At 44.6% G+C, this 21,064-nt stretch overlaps 1 long non-coding RNA gene across 1 annotated transcript; it reads left to right on the forward strand.

Moving 5' to 3' along the window:
* Positions 1-8,865: 8,865 nt before the first annotated feature.
* On the forward strand, positions 8,866-17,398 carry LOC118929046 (uncharacterized). The gene is made up of 3 exons (XR_005031451.2): positions 8,866-9,120; positions 15,608-15,766; positions 17,053-17,398. It is a non-coding gene; the product is annotated as an uncharacterized LOC118929046 (long non-coding RNA).
* The last annotated feature ends 3,666 nt before the right edge of the window (positions 17,399-21,064 follow it).

Genomic DNA, 21,064 nt, shown 5'->3' on the forward strand with positions numbered 1-21,064 from the left:
CAGAGCCCAATTTAGTACTATGATATCTCTAATAATGAAGATGACACATTTAGGCCACATGCTTCCTTGTTAGAAACTCTGTAAGCAGAGAATATAGCAATTTTAGAGCTGGAAGGATCCTTGGATCTCATTTTTAGCCTAAGTCCTTTATTTTAATGAAAAGGAAGTTTGGGCTGTGGATATATTTCAGGACATCTGATAAAGGGTGTTTTATAGTATGTCCAATCATCCAGTACTAACCAAAATACAGATGAATTTTTCCCAAAGTGTAAAATTATATACCTAGGAGTCTTGAAGAAAAAGGCCCAGGAGAAACAGGGTTAGGATAAGGTTAGTTGAAAGCTGATTATGTTCAAAAAGTACAGAGGGTGGGGATAGTGTATATAGAGAAAAAAAGCCTTTCCAGCAGACAGGTTTCTCCTGGGACTTGCTCAAGTTTTGGCCATGAACGAGGGGAACTAAGGCATTCTGCTTGCTAAGTATTTGGTATGACTTAGCCATCTGAGGTGGGTATTACTCTCTCCCTATTACAGAGCAGGAAGTTGAGGCTCAGAGAGCTTATGTGACTCTGTAACATGAGTCGCAATCCAAGTACTTTTGATTGTATTCTTTCCATTCCACCTCACCACGTTTCCTCTGCCAAAGAGGAGACCCAGTTTCCGCAGTTCTGGAGTTTATAGACAGGCTTGCCAGGACTGTAAGCAGAGTCCACCAGATGTAGTAGGAGATCCCTGGTCCTCACTTGTGGTCCCTCCACCCCAAAGCTCCTATAAAAGGAATAACTCGATTTCACCTTCAAGGTCAATTTAACATGTTTAGTTTCTACCTTTTTCTTCCTACTCCCAGCTAAAAGTTCCTACCAGATTGCTGGTGATAATGTGAAAATAATTTCATTGAAACGGAGAGGACACTTCTATTTAAGGTAGAGTGTAAAACAAGTTTTTATCAGGCAAGGTAGTTGTATAGATCAAAGTCAATGACAGTATGCTTATGAAATAATGGCAAATTTTTAAATAACATTCTTAGTGCTTTTGATAAGGGGTTCATTCATCCATTCAATACACTTTAATTTTTTTGAGTGCTAAGAGCTGTTCAGTATGGTAAGAAGAAGCCCACACATGGCTATTGAAACTTAAATTAGTTAAAGTTAATTTAAAAATGTAAATTCAGTTTCTTAGTTATGCTAGATTTATTCAAGTATCCAAGTAACCTCATCTGTCTAGTGGCTACCAAACTGGACAGAGTGGATATAGAATATCTTCACCATCACATAAAGTACTAGTGGACAGTTCTGGCCATGCTGGGCACACTGTTAAGTTCTGCGGATGCAGCAAATAAGATAGATATGGTCCCTACTTCATGAGCTCACATTTTAGGGGTGACAGAGACGAAGATATTCAAGTAAAATGATAATAGATGGTAATTAATGTTATAAATGAAATACATACTGAGCTGGGATAAAGAATATTAGGAGGCCTTCATATAGTGAGGTCACCCAAGAAATATGAAACAGCCACTGGGAAGTGCATTCAAGGCAGAGGGAACAACAGATGCAAATGTCTTAAATGTTCCATGCTTTAGGAAAGGGCAGCAAAGAGTTTCTGAGGGCTTTGGACATCTTGGGGAGAAAAGTGGCCATCAGAGGATACCATACAAGGAGTTTTGTGAGAGAACAGCTTCATAACAATATTTGAAAAAAAATAGTTCTTAAACTTTAGTGTGCATTAGAGTCACCCAGAAGGCTTCTTTAAACACAGATGCTGAGTCCCACACTGCCGAGTTTCTGATTTAGCATGTCTGTGTGGGGCCCGAGAATCTGCATTTCTGACAGGTTCCCAGAGGATCCTGCTGTTGGTCTGGGAACCACACTTTCAGAACCACTGATTTGGTAGATGAAGAAATGAAAACTTAGAATGATGGCATTGCTAGCCTGAGTCTCACAGCCAGTTAGTAGAAGAGACAGAAAAGACAGAGAGGGAAGAGACAAGGAAAGCTTGAGACAGCTCTCAAACACGTCCTGTTTGCCTGCTCTAGGAGGGGACAGATGCAAGCTGTGCACTGAGCATTACTGAAGTGCTTCTAAGTGCAGGCAAGTAGGAGCTCATCTTGGCATGATGTATAAGGATATTTATTTGCTTTAATATGGTTTATTTCAAAGCAGCTTCTTTCCCCCGAGAGTTATTAATCAAGAACACACTGGATATTGAAGTAAGTAGATGCTGACTCAGCTGACTTCAGAACTTTCCATATTCTTTAAAATTATCCTATAGAAAATGCCAACTGCTACTTCATGCTTAGAAGTATTCATTGATCAGTTTTAGATACCGTAAAGTATTCCATCAGTTTTGAACATGTGTGTTCCCTTCTCCCTCTGCTCCCTTTCCTGACTAGAAGGAAAGGCTGCATGCTTAGGAGAAAAACAACATCATGAATACAATTCTTCACATTTGAATAGCCACCTAGGGTTTAGCATCCTGGTTCTAAACCTGGCTGCACATTGGAGCTCTTAGAACTGACCCCCATAGGTCCTGTTCTGGGGTATTCAGCTTTAATTGGTCTGTGTTAGGTGTCATACTCCAGTATTTTTAAAACTTCCCAGGAGATTCTACAAAGTATCTGGGGCTAGAAATCCATGGTCCAGAAAATGCTTTTATATCTGCTCTCTCAGTATGTGGGCAGATGCTGGAAAGTTGATTTAAATACAGTAGCTCTCAAACTAGCATGCATCAGGATCACCTGAAGGCTTCTTAAAGCAGAAGGGGCCCACCCCCAGTGGGCTGGGTGGGGACTGAGACTTTGCATGTCTAACAAGAACCTATGAGATGCTGTTGCTGTTTGTCTAGGGACCACACTTTGAGAACCATAGATTTAGTAGATGGTTCTCAAAATTAGTAAAAACAAAAGCTCAGAATGATGACATAGCTGGCTTGATTCCACAGCTAGTTAGTGGAATCAGGTCTTCAGGCTGAGTCCTGGGCTCTTTGCTTTCTTCAAGTCTCTGTTTTTGGGTGCACAATTTCCTGTCTTTGCTTGCAGTGAAATTATATGCATCTTTCTCCAGACTTCTAGTCAGCACAGTGCAGGGGAATTGGCTTCCAACTGTGTTATGGAAGTGACCAGTGCCTCGATGTGTGATGCGGTGACTACTAATTTAGCAGGTGCTCCCAGGCTTTTCCTGATGGAGGGAGCTTTGTTAAAGGAAATGCATTGAAAAACTGTTCTGTGTTGAAGGGGGTGCAGAAGTCAAAGCAACACTGAAGATACTGTCCTGTAAGAGAGGAATGAACTAACTTCACTTTTTATTCTTGAAAGGAGGAGGAAAAAGCAGAGACAGGGAAGCGAAAAGAGGGAAAGATGGTGGAAAGTTGGGGTCTGTGTGGGGAGAAGCAACCAGTGACAAAACCATGGTACAAGATTGTCCAAATTCTAGTGAAATGTGATAAACTAAAATCAAAATGGAGTCAGCGTGGCTAAAGGAAGCAGCTGAAATGGAGCCTGGAGGCCAGTAAGGAAATGGGGGTGTGCGCACGTCGGCAGTTCCGTATCTCAGAAGAATGCCTGATGGAGCTTGCTGCTGAACCACATGGCTGAAACCACCACCTGTTATGAATTTAAATGGACTCACCTGGCTTTCTCCACAGCTACCGATCAGAAACCGAGTAGTGTGCAAACTTCTCTGCCAGCTCCATCACAAAGCATTTTATGTAAATGAATACACTTCCTGCTGTTTACCTTTAAAAACCTTAAACATTGTCAGCAATTCGGAGCACAATCTGGGTTGCAACCTAAATCCGAGTCTCCAGGATTGCCAATTCCCAGGGTCCCAAATAAACACAACTAATTGTTGCACAGCTTTGCCTTTCTTGGTTGACATTTTTTTTTAAACAAGGATGTTTAATGCTTAACTGAAGTTGTTTGTGTTGCTTCCGTGAAAAGTCTACTAAATATACTCATGCTTTGTAAAACAGTGTTTGTGAAAATCAAGCACAGGCCTAAGATTTTCTTTGGGTTTATGTGACCCAGAAGACTAACCGGGATATGGGATGGAGGGAGGAGGCATAAAGGGAGTTACTTGCATTCTAGCCAGAGTGCAGAGCCAGGGAGAGAATGGGAACTCCCCAGAGCCTTGGGGGCAGTCTGGACTTCCACAGGGTGTGGGGTGGGGGAGGACTGCAGGAGGGGCAGGCAGTGCAGGGTGGGTGATCTTGTCTTGATCCTCGAGTTTAGCTGACTGCTGGGAAGAAGTGAGAGGACGGGCCTGCTCTGGTGAAGGGAAGGCTTCTGTGCTAAGCTCTTGGGCCTCTGGACAGGTCATTCCCGCAGTGGCCCTGACCGTTCTGGGGAAAGTGGGATGACCTTGGCAGTCTGGGGAGAAGGCCAGGTCCAGGACATAACCCTATGAACCGTATTTGCCTGAACAATAGTGTTTGGGAATGCACAGCGGTTTGAAATCAGGACCTAGACCCTCTTTTCCCTGTCATTGGTAGCCTCATTCAGTGCTTTAACCAGTGCAGATAGTGGTTTAAAATGTGAGTTCTGGAGTCAGCCTGCCAAGATTCCTAATCCCAGCTTTACCATATTTAGCTGTGCTAACTTAAGCAAGAAATTCAGTTTCTGCCGCAGCCCAGGGTCCTGGCAGAAAAGAGATGATACACGCAAATAATTTAACAGAAGAGAATTTAATGAAGGGATTATTTTCCAGAGGTGTAAGAAGGTTAAGGTAATCAGTGAGGGATGGCAGGACCCCTGGGGACTAATACCAGAGGAGGCCATTAGCGCCCTTATCCCTGAAGGGACAAGAGGAAGGAACAGAGTTACCTGAACAGGTGGGAAGGCTGTGGCGTGGATGGGCCTACAGGACTGGAGGGGAGGGAGTGGGGGACATACCCATCCATCCCTTCTCCTGGCTTCCCGTCTCAAGCCAGTGCCTCCCATTGGCCTGACTCACCTGAACCACAGGGCAAAAAGGCCCTGTAGAGTCCCAGAGCCAGTCTCTCAGCGACACAAAGCGATGCAGAGAAGGAGCAGAACAGACAGGAAGAGTCAAACGCAGTATTACCTTACAGGCTCCAACAAACTTTAACATTCCCCTCTGCAGAATGAGGATGCTAATAATCAGGGCAGTTACCTCCCAGAGTCATTGCAGATTTTCAATGAGATGGTGCATGTAAAGTGTGAAGCACAGTATTTGGCCCATGGTATGTGCTCCATTGTCATTGGCTATTATTATTACATTAAAGGTGACCACCAGGCTGCTGGTGGTCACTTGTTTTGTGGACTGTAACCCCGATTGCAGGAGGCTCCACCCCCCTTTCTCAGGATAACCCAGCTAGGCGTGTGTCAGGCAGCCCATGTAGACGCCTATCGGAGCTGGTGAGTAATACGCTGAGTCAGAGGAGTGGCAGCTGCTCTTCTTCCTAACTCTTCTTTTTAGCCTTGTTGACACTCAGTATATCGAGCTTAATGAAGGCTTAGCCTGTCTGGCGGAGGTGACCAGCTTTATTTAAAGACTCAAGTTCTCTGGGGTGAGCAGTCCCAGAGGTGGGGAGATATAATCACTTTCCTTCCCCGAGGAGTGACAAATTGCATGCCCATGGAGAATCTGGGCCTGCCAAACCCACAGCTTCAGGCAGCTAAGGCTTTGAGCTGCCCGGCAGTTTCCTACATTCCTTTTGTGTGGATGAGGGACTCTCCCCCCTGCACTGTCCCCAGGCTGAGCCCAGGACCTGGCCTGGCCAATTACAGCCTTATTCTATTGGATGTGAATTGATTGAGGGGCTCAGAGATGACAGCTTCTTCAAAGAAAGGAGATGGACAAAAATTATTTCTTGGTCCCTTCCAGATCTAGAGTTTCTGGAGGTTAAAATAAACAACTGAAAAAGAACACTTTAGTTTAAACACCCCAGTGACCAACCACAGGTCTTTGATGTCACTGATGGCAATACAAGCAAGTTGGTTAAGAGTGCAGGCTTTGGCATCCGAAGGCCTGGTTTCCAATCCTGAATGTGACCTCTGACAAGTTTCTTCATCTAAGCTCCTCTTTCCTCATCTGTGGAGTGAGGATAATCACTGTACCTTCTCCCCCAGAGCTCTGCAATTTGTAGCAGTGTAGGAATGGGAGTAGATGGAGGAGGGAGGGCACGACGTCGAAAGAAGAGTAGACAAGATCATGAGTGAAATTGCTTTGCACAGTCCCTGATACACAGTAAGCACTTGAAAATGTTAGCTACTATTTATGATCTGTATTTTTGAAGAACCTAACATACACAGACATCTTGAAAGTACACAAAGCCCTTCCCAGCCCATAAAGTTCCATGTGGGTTTCCACGGAAAAGGTCACAGAGGTTTCAGCTCCTCATATTCATCCCTAGAGTCAAGGCCAGCATTCAGACAGTGACTACAGTTTGGCTCAAGATACTGCATGAATCAAGAGATACATTTGTCAGAGTCAGTACAGTTCAGACGGAGAAGGTTTTAACTGATTAAATATGTCTCCCAATGTAAGACATAGCAATGGCTCTGCCTGATCTTAGAAGGAAATAGATCAGTGAGAGCTCAGCCCTTCCCTTCTGGTGTTATGGCCTTGAGAGAGACAGGGGAAGCTGGTTCAGCTCTGATGGGCAGGGGTGCGGTGGGGTCTGCATGTGGTCATATCCTGGGGAAGCTCTGGTTATGTTAATACCACACTGTCAGGATGTTTCCCCGACAGCCATTCCTACCCTCTGGCTTCCACTTGGATGGAAAAGATGCTGCTTTCTCAGCTGAGCCATGGCCCAGGAGGAGGGGTGAGCATCTGCTGAAAGGCCTATCCCTTCTGCATAAATGGAATTCTTTTCTTTTTGAAATGCCTAGTGTTAAAGAATGCTTAATTCGGTTGAATTATTCTTAACAGTATAGCTGCTATAATAGGAAAAAAAGAAATCTGAGACAGCCATCTTCACCACCCCACCACTCCTATAATCTGAATATTTCACTTTTCTTGCTCCTTTCTGGTCCTTTCCTTCATATGCCTACATGATTTTATGTAGCTGAAACCATAGCAGAAATTCCATGTTGAATTTTTACTTCAGTAAGCTTTAGAAACAACACTTGTAGACTTTTTATTGTCCACATTTAAAAAAACTTTACAAATCCACTGTAGACTCTGCCCCCACCCCACTGCCATGCTCAGTCACCTAAATTATGAGGAAATTTTAAAAGAAACCTGTATAGTTTTAGGGGTAGGGGCTTCATTGATTGGCATTTCTGTCATTTTAGAAATTGCTATTTTGTTTCATATGTAAAATTTGATTTTACTCTCGTCCCCTCTGTTTTTTTGTTCATTGCCTTCTGAAGTTTCCAAGCTAGGTATCAGATCCTCTTGTCTCTGTGAAGCATCAAACTCTCCTAGAAAGGCATATTTCCACACTATGTCTCCTAGCTTGCTTCTCCCACAGAGAAGAGACAAATCTGGATTTGGAAAACAGGGCCACCCTGCAGCTGGGCAGGGCTGTTGGCTGCAGCAATAGAGCTCTCCTGAGAGCTACTGGCCTGGGAGGTGCTGGGCTTCCTAAGAAAGAAGAGGGGACTCTGGGGTGACCCCAGGCTGAGAAAGACTCTTATACACAAAGGCAGGAAGGTAAAGGTCCCCAAAACTTTGGAGAAGAGGGAGTTCCAGGAAAGTGGGGAATCCACTTTGCCATCAGGCTGAACCATGGTTGTGGACTCTGAATGAAGCTCAACAAAGTGAACAAAGCATGTACCTCAAGGTAGTGCCTCATAAGTTGGTCTTTCTAGCCCATGAGAAGCTTGCTTCCCCATAAAAATGGTTCTAAACTGTAAACCTTAGAGTGGCTATTTTTTGAGAGGGTAAACAAATGTCTGGTTTGTCTGAGTCCTAGTTTATGCCTGTTGTCTTGGCATACTAATGAATAACGGCCCCTCATTCTCAAAGCACAAATGGTATAGTCACCCTAGTTTTTGAGGGTCCCAACATGATTCTAGGACATCTAAGATTGACTGTGAGGACTGCCGTGTTTGGTGGGGAAAATCTGTTCACAGTAGGAGTATCTGTGAGCCTGAAGTGTAGAGGCAGTGGCAGAGAGGTGGTGGCCACAGTGATGCTGAGACAGGGGACTAGTGGCCCTCCCTTCCTGCCTGTGAGAGCAGGGTCTGGCCAGCACTGGTGCTTGGGGGCAGAGCCACGGCAGTGCAGGCCGCCTAGTTGTGGAACAGGGCCAGCGGCAGCAGGAAGGAGGGTTGGTACGTGCCTCTTTCCCATAAATGGCGAGAGGGAAGGGGCTGCTTGAGTTAGGGTTCCCCAAATACTTGATGGGGTGAGGACCATGGTCTTCTGGGGTGGTCCTGAATGCTTTGACTTTTCCAGTAGCTAATGAGTCCTCCAGAAACAAGGGTATCATCCAAATAAGAAAGGAGGCTACAGCTTCTGAGTCCTGGCATCGTGGTCTTCCCACTACAAACCATTCTCTCGCTATCTGGCTAGCCCCACCTGCTCTTGCTTCTGCTCATAGCCCTCCCCTTGGATCTCACTGACTTTTCGGAATCAGAGGCGACATGTGACCATTTTTGCCACAAACCAGAATGCCGGTTCATCACGGAAGCTGGGGAGCTGAGTGGCTGCAGACGCCGCTGGTGTGTAGAAGCTCTTTCAGCAGCATCCTGCTCTCCTTTTGCTGAGTACGTACTTTCCAGGAGGCAGCACCTGTAACTTTTTAGCCACACAAGAGCGTCAGGACTCGGCAGGGTGGGGCTCTGGAAGCCATTCTGTCAGGCACAGCAGTTTTCTAGTGCCCTGCTTCAGAGAACTCAGCACTTCCAAGGCCCACACCCTCACCTCTCCCACACTTTAAAATCCTGACCTTTAAAATATCTCCCCAAAAAGTAGCAAGTGCTTCTTTCGACCATGTCTGCTGACATGATCTTTAATTTGGGAAAGACGGCGAGGAGCTGTGTGGAAGCATCATTGTCTGGGATGTCAGAGACTCGGAAAAGCCCTAATTAAGGACTCAGAATAATTGACAGGTGGTGGAGGTTCACGAAAAGCACACTTGACATGCAGCGGAACTCAGTGTCTGAGTTGCAAAAAAATTGGCAATTGGAGACCTTGAAAAACCATTGCAGGTAATACTATAATTTTGTTCCTTAGTTGGAGATTTGTAAGAATGCTCTGAAATGGCTGCCAAACAACTCAGCATTGATATGCTTTGACTCTCTTAAGTGGGGTGTAATGTAACTTAGTGGCAAGTTTATTATTTCAAATTTAATGGAATTTATTTTCTATATCACACAGTCTTGTTGAAGTGTGGTCTTTGAATGTATTCATTTGGGGTTAAGAATCTGAAGAGGGAACTCTGATTTGCTACTGAGGATAATAATTGTTTAATGAGAAGGCAGCTCCCCAAAAGATGGAGGGATGGAAATAAAAAATTAATATGTACATGCTATATCCAACTCTAACATTTTGGGGTAAGAATGAGGCCACAGTCCTTTTACTATTCAAATTACGTGACTATGAAACCCGACCTACTAGCACAAAAACAGTCTTTCTCCCAGCCTCACTCAGGAGCCTCAGTCTTCCTGAGCCTGTGACCTCATCTCTAAAATGGGGATAATATGCATGCACTTCATAAGGTGTTGTTCTCTTTGGATGAGGAAAAACATGTGAAAACATTAGCAGAGTCGCTGCTGCATGGGGAGTGGTAACGAATGATACAATCTCTCTCAAGTACAGTGGGCCGGTTCTGGTTACATTGCAGTTACAGAAAACCAGAGACTCAACTCCATCTCCACGGGGACAGGATCTTTTAACTATTATCACTTTGCTGCCTCAAGGTGTCCCTGGTGGTCCCAAGGGTCCCTGCAGTTCTCCCTGGTTTCAGTGGGAGAGGGGTTTCAGAGGTTGGGCAACAGCATGCCAGGTGTAGGGAACAGAGGAGAGCCTCTCATCCCCATTGATATATTCAGCTATGGTTGTTGCACGACATTCTAAACCTGGGATTCAAATGCTACAGCTCTTTGCCAGACTGTCCAAAATGATGATCTATGTTGATGGAAGAATTCTTTATCTGTGTGGTTCAATAAGGTAGCCACTGGCCACATGTGGCTATAGAGCAACTGACAACTTCTTACCCCCCCTGTCCCACCTGCCCAGGCATATAACACAATGTTATATGTCAATTGAGATAGAACTGAGATATAACATTGTGTAAGTTTATGATATTACAATATAATGATTTGATACATGTATATATTGTGAACTGATTACTATGATAAAGTCTGTTAACATATTCATCACCTTACATAATTACAAATTATTTTTGTGGTAAGAACACTTAAGATCTACTCTGCTAGCAACTTTCAAGTGTATGATACAGTACTGTTAACTAGAATCACCATGCTGAGTATTAGATCATCTTATAACTGAGAGTTTGTACCTTTGACCATTGTCTCCCCATTTCTTCCACTCTCCAGCCCATTCTACCCTCTGTTTCTGATTTATTTTTTTAGATTCCACAGGTGAGATCATATTCTTCTTTCTCTTTGACTCACTTCATTTAGCATAATGCCCTCAAGTTTCATCCATGTTGTCACAAATAGCAGGATTTCCATCATTATTATGGCTGAATAATATTCTACTATATATCTATATGTCCATTTCTGTATCTATATCTACACCTGTATCACAGTTTCTTTATCTAGTAATAATCCATCAACAGACACTTAGGTTGTTTTCATGTCTTGGCTATTGGGAATAATGCTGAATTGAACATGGGGATGCAGTTATCTTTTCAAGATAGTGATTTCGTTTCCTTTGGATATATACCCAGAAGTGAGATTGCTGGATCATATGGTATTTCTTTTTTCAGTTTATTGAACAACCTCTACAGTGCTGTCCATAGTGGATGCATGGATTTACATTCCTACCAACATTGCACAAGGGTTCCCTTTTCTCCACATCCTTGCCAACACTTGTATGTCTTATATTTTTGATAATATCCACAGGATCCACTCTGATGTTGGTGCTCTCCATCGCATTTTTCATTTCAGTTGTCATATTCTTTAGCTACAGAACTTAAAAAAAGGATTTCTCTTTGTTAAAGTTCTCGTTTTTTTTTGGTGTTTTGTTTTCCTGATTATGTTGAATTGTCTTTTTGTGTTTCTTGCAGCTCTCTGAGCCTCCTTAAAACCACTATTTTGAACCCTTTATCAGACAAACCACAGCTCTCCATTTCTAAGGGGTGGGTTGGTGGAAAATCATTGTGATCCTTTTGTGATGTCCTGTTTCCTTGACTTTTCATGTCCCTTAAAGTCTTGCATTGCTGTCACTTCTGCCAGCCTTTACTAACTGGCTTTGGGAGAGAAATGCCTTCTGTCATCCGTGTCTGAAGTTTTCTCAGACCCTTCCTATGTATATGTCTGCTGCACACTTTTTGTTGCTCCTTCTGGGGAAATTCTTAAGACTGTATGCCTTCTCTGATCCTGCAAAACCAGTGGGAGACTACAGCCTCTTGTGGTTTGCTTTCCCTGGAGTGGGGCCCAATGCTCAAGATTGTATTGCTTCTCCCAATCCTGTACTTGGCTATATTTCTGCATGTGCTCACTAGCCTTCTCAAAGGTTGTTTCTGCTGCTGCTGCAGAGGTGCACACACGGAGCCAGTCAAGGGCAGGGGTGTCTAAGGTGAGAGCACTGGGGATGCTCATGGGTCAGTTGAGGGGTCCTGACCTGGGGAGCCTGGCAAGGGGTCCCCAGAAACTCCTGGGCATGCTCCCTGATGGGATTTGCAAAGTGGTTAGTAGGCACCATGTCTTTTTGCTGGTCTCTGAGCATCTGGACTACTCTTCTTCCAGCCACTGCCTGCCCTAGTCTTGTAGCACACCTCAGTATTCCAGATAGGGCAAGAAATAAGGTCTTTTTGACAGTGTCCTACATGGCTAAAGCTGGGTGCTCATTCACATGCTCTTACTTTCCCCTGTGGGAGAAGTCATGGGTTGGGCCAGGAAGGTCTCTCTTGGTACTGGGCTGTGCCACCTTGGGAAGGCGTGACCTGGGTGAAGTCCTAGTCCCCCTCGGCTTGTCATCTCCTCTGCCCTTCCCCAGTCAAGCCCACTCTATCAAGATGTCCCCTTCAAAGTGCCAGCCAGCTCCAGTATCTGCAGACTTATTAGAAGGGGTTAGTAGAACTAAGGTCTCTGTTGATGCAACAGATTCAGAGGTCATAATTGACAGCTGTCACTTCCCTGTGCTGTCACCCATTATAAATTTCCCTCACCGCCAGCCTTCAGTTGGTATAGATTGCTTACCTGGTGGGCTAACCTAGATGTTCATCCTGAGGATCTGAGCCCTGAACTGATTTACCCTTGTCCAGGATGGGTGTTGCAACTGTCCACTCACAGTATCACAGTTAATGAAAGCAACAACAGATGCTTCAGTGAATCCCCTGGTCCAGACATGCTCCTCCATGCTCCCATTGTCTGTAGCAACCCTTGTTCTTTGTGGTAATCAAGTTAATTACTTCCTCCAAGATAGTATCTCCTTTCTCTACCTGTTGGTCTATAGGCAGGAGGAGCCTTAAATGACCAAGAAGTAATCTCAGCTTCAAACTCAGTGGAAGCTTTATTGTACCTTCTGATCTCCAACCCTGGAAATCAGGGTGTACAATTTGGAAGACCCTAGGTTTAAAGGGTAAGGGAACAGAAATTCTATAAATAAGTCACTGTGAATATGGTAAAAGGGTCCCAAACTATTTCTACTTCTTAATTCCCTTACATGTATATTGTAGCTATTATGTCAACTACTGGTCTGGCACATAAACAGCATATTAGAGGGTAGTGCTCTAACCGCACAGGATAGCATCCCTGAGTTGGTGCCTTAGCCGTACCTGTAACAAATCATTACACCATTCTATTAGGTGGTGGTAAGATCAGAAGATTCCATGGCCATGCATACATTAGCTTGACTTAACCACAAATTGTGTCCCTTGGTCTGAGGCAGTGTTGTGCAGAATACCATGCAGATAGATCAGACATCCTGTAAACATTTGGATGGTGAGGCTGGCAGAGGCACTGTGGGTAAGAAGGCAAACCCATATCCAAAATATGTGCCAATTTTTCTATGGAAAAATCACAGACACCTCCAGGGTAGAAGTGGGCCCAAGCACACAAATGGCTGGCAGATCTCCTAAATGGATGGTGCTGTAGAGAGAGCTCTGTGTCAGGCTTTTTTTGCCTGCAGGTTGGCTTTTAACAGCTCAGTACTGGTTAGGGAAGCTGTCTTGTTGGGCCCACGGAGAGCTCATAGCCCTGCCAGAACGGAACATCTTTCCTCAGCATTGGTGCTCTCTGCTCTGCTTTAATGTGGGAGATGCAAATATCTGCAGACTTCCATAGGTTTATCCACATGCCTTTTCTCTGGACTTTTTTGTCTCTAAACTTCCATTCTTGCTTCTTCCTACTCCCTGAACAACTAGCCATGGCATTTGTCACTGGCCAAAAGTACAAGTTTATCAAGTATATCTATATCAACTATATCTAGTACAACCATTGGGATTTGTATTCCCAATCTGCCAGTCAAGAGGATTTTGTCCTTCAGGGCCACTCCTGAGAGTTTAGGCAGAAGTAGCCATTAACAGCTGCCACCCACACACTGAACAAGCCATCTGTGGATGGGACCTGACAATCTTCCTTTTCCACCGGTGTGAGTTAAGGGAGAGATGCCAGTAAAATAAGGGTTAGGCACCATGAGAGACAGAGTCAGCTGTCATATAATTTATTTCTGCCTTCAGAACCTACTTGAGCCTGATCCTGAATGTAAACTTTCTACAGCGATGGATTCCCTCTAACTACTGACCATATGGTTTGATTGATTTGTTCATATCCACTTCATGGTGGGCAGCTCTGGTCACATATGCATTCAGTTTCTGCCAGTGCCCTATAGCTCTCCAGGAGATTTTTGGGTTTTGGTTTCTTTTTCTGTCACAGAAGGCATAGCATTGCTGCAGAAGCCTAGGGTCCAGACACCATCCTTATCTCCTAAGGATATCTTTCGCCCATTGTACCCAAGTTTCAGGGCAGCTTATTCCACACTCTTGATGTGCTGCAGACATATAATTTTTGCTGGCCCTCACTCAAAACTGGCAGCTTTTTAACCACTTGATATATAAGTTGGAATGCTACTTTCAGCAGCTATATCTGTTGCCTTTAAATGCTAAAGAGATCCCGAAGCACTATGACTTTTTCTTAGTGGTAGAGAGGTGAGGGTGAGGGACCATGGTTTTCCAATATTCCAGCTTATTCAGGTTTCTATTCTCCAGCTCTTTCATTTTATTGGTTGTACAAGTTAAGAAATACTCTGGTCTGCTCTCCATCTGTCTTCCCTTCTTGCAACACTATGATTTCTGCAGATACCTGGTGTTCAAGACATCCTCATTGCTGCCTCAAGTCTTGCTGACAAGTAGATAATTACCTTGCCTCTGATAATTAAGCACTGCTGTTTGCTGTTCTAGAATCTTCTTAGTTCACTGGTGCTATGGAGCCCAGCTCAATGGCAGATTCTTCCATTTGTAATACTGACCTCCAGAAGACAGCTAACCCAAGCTTTTCAAATGTTGCAAGGCCTGTCTCAGCAATGCATTTATAATAGCCGCAAAGAAGGGAGTGTCCTCCGGACCCTCCTGGGGTTTAGTCGGTTGGTGTGTTTTCAAGTCACACACAATATATCCATTCCGCCATCCTCCCCTCCCTGAGCCTTTTGATCCTGTCAGCACTCTGCCAAGGCAGTTCCAGCGTCTCCACTTCATTTATTGGAGGTCGTCATACTGTCAGTCTTCATGGAACCATCCCAGCAGTGTAATAGTATTGGCTCCAGGTGTCTTCCTGCTGGACGGGGTACCCTGAGTTACATAAAGTGTTGTATGAACTTTTCACACCAGTGGTCTCTTTTTATAGAAATGAATATCGATGCCAAGTCACCCGGGAATTTGTGGGGCCTTAATCTAATGACGGTACCCAGAAAGTTCACTTTCTAAGAAGCAGAAACTTTCCTCAGCTTACCAAAGAGGTAAGATTTAACATCAGGTTAGCCTCAGCAGTCAGTGGCTGGAGAGGGGGAGCTACTTGTTCCTGCTACATTGGCTTATAGCAAGTCTCCCTGGAATACTGGAAATTGCAAGAAAAGTGGTCATACAATAGTCACCTCAGTCACCCACTCTATGTTATATGATCATTCCTGTGATTCATGTAGGGACAGGCACCTGAGAGCTTTAAAATGACTTATTGTTTTTATTAGATAACACATTGAAATGAAAATTACTTACTTTGAGAATCATGAATGAATGAAGACTAGTAATTTGTATATAAATGGAGTTGAGTGGTTGTAAGCCACATTTCTTCCTTCCTTTACTTTCTGTCATAATCCTGAAAAATCAGCCTCAAGGGAGTTAAATTTTGATGCCTAGGTAAGTTAGGAAGTATTTTTGAGGGGTGGTGATGAATTCTAATAGGGCACTTACTAACAGTGCCTGCACTGTTCTAAATGCTTTGCATATATAAAATATATTTGGTCCTTGCAATGCGGTCCAGTAGGTATAACATTCTTACCCTCTCTTTACAGATAATCCTTTGTTGATTACTTCTTGGAGCTAGCACCTACCAGGGAAATGAGAGGATTGCTGGGGGCCATGGCTCCCGCCCCAACCGCCCAGATGAGAAGTCCCATCAGAGCCCATCCTGAAGCTATGTCCAGTGGGTCTCCTAAGCCATTTGATCAGAGGTTTGTTTCTCTCATTTATCTTTACCTTGAATCTAAGCAAACAGTACTAAGTGGTATGGATGCTTGTCTAGCAACCTATCTGTGGGAGATTAAGAGGGCCACAAATTAATCAATACTCCTCCTATTGAGGGGTGGAGTCTAATTCACCTCCCCTTGAATCTGAGCTGCCCTCAGTGATTTGTTTCACTATATAAGGTGTACAGGTGTTATTCTGAGACTTCTGAGGCTTGAACAAAAGAAGCCTTGCAGCTTCACCTGGGCTCCAGAGAACCCCTGAGCCGCCATGTAAAAAATTTGACCACCCCAAGACTGCCATACTGGAGAGGCAGTCCCAGCTGAGCCCAGCCCTCCAGCCAACCTCACCAAGGCAGCAGACCTGTGGGTGAAGCTGTCTTGAGCCTCTACACAAGTCCGCCTGCCAGCTGGTTCCCACCAAGTGCCCTCTATTGAAAACCACATGGAAAAGAAGAATCACCCATCTGAGCCTTGCCTGAACTCCTGACCCATGCAATCATAAAGCTGAATGAACAGTTGATGTTTTAAGCCACTTGCTTCTTACTTATTTAGGATAGTTGTTACACAGCATTAGACAGTTGGCGTACTCTCCAGTTTTGAAGAGCGGTGATGGTAGTGGGGGACAGTGATGGAGTGTGTAGTGGGGCAGGGGTGGGTTTTGGGGCATATGTATGTATAGATGTTGGAGATTTGTTATTATCCTTTTAACTGTGTTCACCACTGAGCTTATGGTAAATAAGAAGAGAGAATGCTGATAGCTTTCAGTTCCAGACATGAGTCCTAGTTGAGGGTTGCTTGAACTTCCTTTCTTGGGGCCATGAAATTCCCCAATTCCCTTCTCTGCTTCAGGTGGCTTGAAGTGGGCTCCTGGTAATGTATCCAAAAAAGCCTGAATTAAGACTCTGTAGGGCCCCGCCCGGTCCTCAAGTCCTATGACTCAGAAGGCCGTGATTAAACCATGACATTGATTCCACAGGAAATAGCATTTGCTTTCCACTCTTGATGAGAAACCTCCAGCAGGGAAAAAGAACCACAGGATGCTGCCTCTTCATCTCTAATCTTTTCTAGAAAATCACCATAGAAGCTAAGGTGTGTAGACCTAATTGAAGCAGTGATTTGTGATTGAAATCCATAATTACTCCTGGAGACAATGAAACCCAGTGATTACAAGCAGCCTCCTGGGTTCTCTGGATGCCTGGAAGTTATGTCTTTCATATCCTGCAAGGCAGTGCTTACATAAAGACTAATTATTCCCTTATAATCACCCACAGAGACTTCCTGGCACATACCTAAAAAGGAAAATATCACCACTGCACAACAGGTAATGTGAGAAGAGCAGAATGGATGCAGTGGAAGTGAACAAGAGCCTGAACTCTCCCCTGCTCAGAGCTGCATGTGGGAGCCGCACGGTCAGAAGGACAAGGCATGGTTTGCATGGCTCAGGGAACAGCTCGTTTAACTTCTTTGTGCCTCATTTTACTGTTCTATAGAATAAGTTTAATAATAGTACTCTTTTCATAGTGTGATTGGGACAGGAGTAAATGACCTAGCATGTGCAAAGCATTCAGATCACTATTTGGCACCTAGAAAAGGAACTAAACATTTGTCACCACCGTACTCATGGTAGTATGTCCAAATCAAAGACTGAGTGACATGATTTTGCCTACAGCTGTGGGCCAGAGTTGATTAGGCTTCCTTCCACATGTCCAGAGCACCCAGAAGTATGAGGACTGAGGGGATGATAAATGCTGTGAATGAGCCGTTCTGCAAACACGCTGATTCCCTGTGTGGGACCTCATGCTGTTGTCTAATGAGGTTCCTCTGCTCTAGGAGAAGGAAGGGAAGAAGTCACAAGGCTGAGGACCAGGACACTGGGTTTGGATCCTGGCTTTGCTATGAATCAGCCAAGAGTCTTGAAATTACTCACTCCAAGCCTTTGGGCTTCTGCTCCTTTTCTATACAATAAGATGTGAAGGTGTCTTCTTACTTTAGTACCAATGCTTTGAGATGGTCCTTTCTTTCTTCTCCCTTTTTAAAGCTACTTACTATTTAACTATAGGATGTTTCAGTAATTTGTCTCAAAAATTTTGCTTGAATCAGTTCACTTCTTTCTATCTCTGCTGCCACACTCTTTGTCCAGGCCCTGTGGTACCCCACCCGGATCACTGCTGCGGCCTCCTAACTGACCCTGCCCTCCTCCCTCCAAGCTCCTTCCAAATAGCACCTAGGGCAATCTGCTTCAACATGCCACTCTCCAGATTTAAGCCCTCAATATCTTCTCTTTATATTTAGAATAAAATCAAATCAAATTTTTAAAATAAGATATAAAACACCTTCTATGATCTGCAAGGCACTACATGATCTGGTTCCTGCCTACATCTCTTCATCTGATGTCATGTACTCCCTCTTTCACTGTATCTCATCCTGCAGATGATCCCACGTGTCCTTCAGAGTATGCGGCCGTCAGCCTGAACCCAGGCCTCCCCTGGTTCTCGATGACTGTGTCTGAGGGAGACCTGAACTTGGTCTAGGTCAGCATTTCAGTTTGTATTTCCTGTTGGCTATTTGAAGAACCAGTTTTGATGGCCAACTGGACCACTTTCATTTCCTGGCCTGGTAGCCTGTGAAAACAGCCAGGAGTGGGGGGCATGTTTTGTAACGTGGTTCCCAGGAGCCCACTCCGTGAATGGGAAGAGGGACACTAAGAAAGGTCGTGCCCTGGAAAGACATCCCTCAAAGTGTGAATATAGTCCTATATCAAACTCACCTGGCCAAATTACTGAAATACCCCAGAGAGACACTGAGGTGATCTGCTCCATCAGAAACACTGCTCCACCTTGTCTGCTCTCTTCTTAGGGCCTCTGCCTGTGCTGTCTTCCCTGCCTAAAATGTGAGCCTGGACTTCCTTCACATCTCCCAGCATGTCCCTTGGTCAGGAAGACATCTCCCATTTGTACAACGATCTCAGGCCCCTCTCTGGTCCTTTCTCCTAGCCTGTGCTTGAGAACTTACTAATATTTAGAGAATCATGAATTGATTCCAAAGCTTGCAAGGACCTCATGTTGTGGGCTGATGAGGCTCCTTGCTTCATTGGGGGAGATTATGGTCGTTTATACTCAGTAGGGCACTGTAACCAGAAGTGGTTGAATGAAGAGCTTGAGCCTATAAAGCTAGTTGGTGTCAGAGCATGAGTTAGAACCTGGCCTTCTGATTTAAAGTCCGTGCATTTGTCTTTAGTTCATGAATTTAACTCCCAGCAGGGCTTATGTACTGTGACAGTAATAGCTGATATTGGAACATTTCTTTAGAATTATCAACACTGTGGATGTGTGGAAAGACTCTGAGTCTTTCTTTGGTTAAGAGGATTGTCTGACGCCATACGCCTTGGATGTGTGGAATGGTCACTCAGTGAAGATGACGGGAAAATGGCATTATTAACGTGAGTCCCCCTCCTAAGCCCTCCCAACTGAAGAGGAGGAGTGCAGGCAGGGAGGACAGCAGCTGTCCTCACAGGAAACCCATTGAGGAGACAAACTTTACTCCCCAGGAGACTGTGTGTGGAGTGGAGAATCTGGGATCTCAAGTGTGTTGTGCGGGAGGGTATGTGCTGCGGAGGTGCTGGCAGAGGGCAGGAATTTTTCAGAGAGCTTGGGAAAAGGGGTGTAGGAGTAGTTGTAGTCTTTAGGAGCAGTTACGATCCTGCAAGTCTAGCTCATCTCCTCTCTGGGGTTGAGGAGAAAGAAGGCTGAGAGGGATGAGGGAGGAAAGAGCGAGTGGGTGGTGAGGAGTTGCCTGTAAAATGCTTCTTTCGTTCTTGGGAGGGAGGTGGTGGCTAACTTGAGGGAGTAGCAGGGTAGGATTAGGGGGCCTTTAGGATTCCATCCACAGTTGCGACACCCACTGTGGGCTGCTGGGTTGGGTCTGGTTACGGTACAGGCCAGGAGGTCAGGAGCTCTGCTCAGGTCCCGGGGTGCAGCAGCGCAGCACAAAGCCCACCAAGGCAGCCAGAGAAGAATGTGAGTGTGGATGGGGTTGGTGAGCACTGAGGGCCAGATGGGGCAAATGAACTCCCTTATCCATTTCAAGAGCAGGACCATGGCCAAGAGCAAAGACCAGACGTGGTCTGTGGCAACAGAAAGCAGGTGGGAGTGAAGTGAGAAGGTCCTGGGGGACTGTTGGGCACAGTGTTAAAGGAAAGGTCTGTGGTTTGCCCTTCCTGGCCTGTATTTGCCAAGATATTAAGTCTGGCTGGCTTAAAGGGACCAGATTTATGCACCCAGGCCAGGGTTGAAGAATGTGATTGAGGCTGTTTGGGAGAATCAGTAGGAAGGGAAAGGGAGCAGCGAGGAAGAAGGGAGTTTCTGCTGAGAGAGGTACATTTTGAGTTGTAGAGCAGTGACGATGAGAGAATTCACATCAGATGCATTAGATTTTCCCCATTGCGCTGTGAGGCCACTAGCAGGAAAAGAGAGGGCGCACACAGTAGGCACTGCATTAATGTTTGCTGACTGAATAAATATGGTAATTTACTAAGGAAATCCACAGCTTTTTTCAGTTTTGTACATTACCTGTAAGATTATCTTGCTTTAGTTTTACAAAGGACATTTTCCTATTATGTCAACCTACATGAAAATCAAAGGTTGTTTTGATTAGTCCAAAATAACTAAAGTTTGCCTCTCTTAAAATAAAAGTTTCACAGATAACTGATCTATAAAGCTTTATGTCCAAATAAGTGTATAGGGTAAAAGTTGAACGATTTATAAAAAAATTCAGACTATCAAGGTGAAACCTCATTTGGGACCTAGGAGAGATCTGAGAGATCAAGCGACCTGCCCAAGTTGAAAGCCAGCTAATAGAACTGATGAGAACCCAAGTCTTTTGACTTCTCACATGGAATCACGTCAGCTTGGCATCCACATATCAGCACAGAAACCAAGGGGATCCTGACTTGTAACCATGCATTCCCACAGTCCCAAACCTCCTGCAACTAGATGCTATTTCTTGTGTGGACATCCACACAAGCTTCTAGAAAGAAGACCCTTAGATTTCATCAGATTCCGGAAAGGTCTGTGGAGCAATTACTTGAATTTACCACTCCTTGTGTTTCCTTTCATGTACACTCCTTACATAATGGCTGGCAATGAGTGTTTACGAAATGCTAGCCTTTATTTAAAATATCTCAACTTTCAGCTATTTACTGTGATCAGTTTCATCTTATAAGCTTCAGAGAAATCTGAACCTTAGTGAGGTGAATAACTTGCTGTTAGTCCAAAATCATTAAGC

This window comes from Manis pentadactyla, chromosome 11, assembly GCF_030020395.1.
Source record: "Manis pentadactyla isolate mManPen7 chromosome 11, mManPen7.hap1, whole genome shotgun sequence".
NCBI classification, from domain to species: domain Eukaryota; kingdom Metazoa; phylum Chordata; class Mammalia; order Pholidota; family Manidae; genus Manis; species Manis pentadactyla.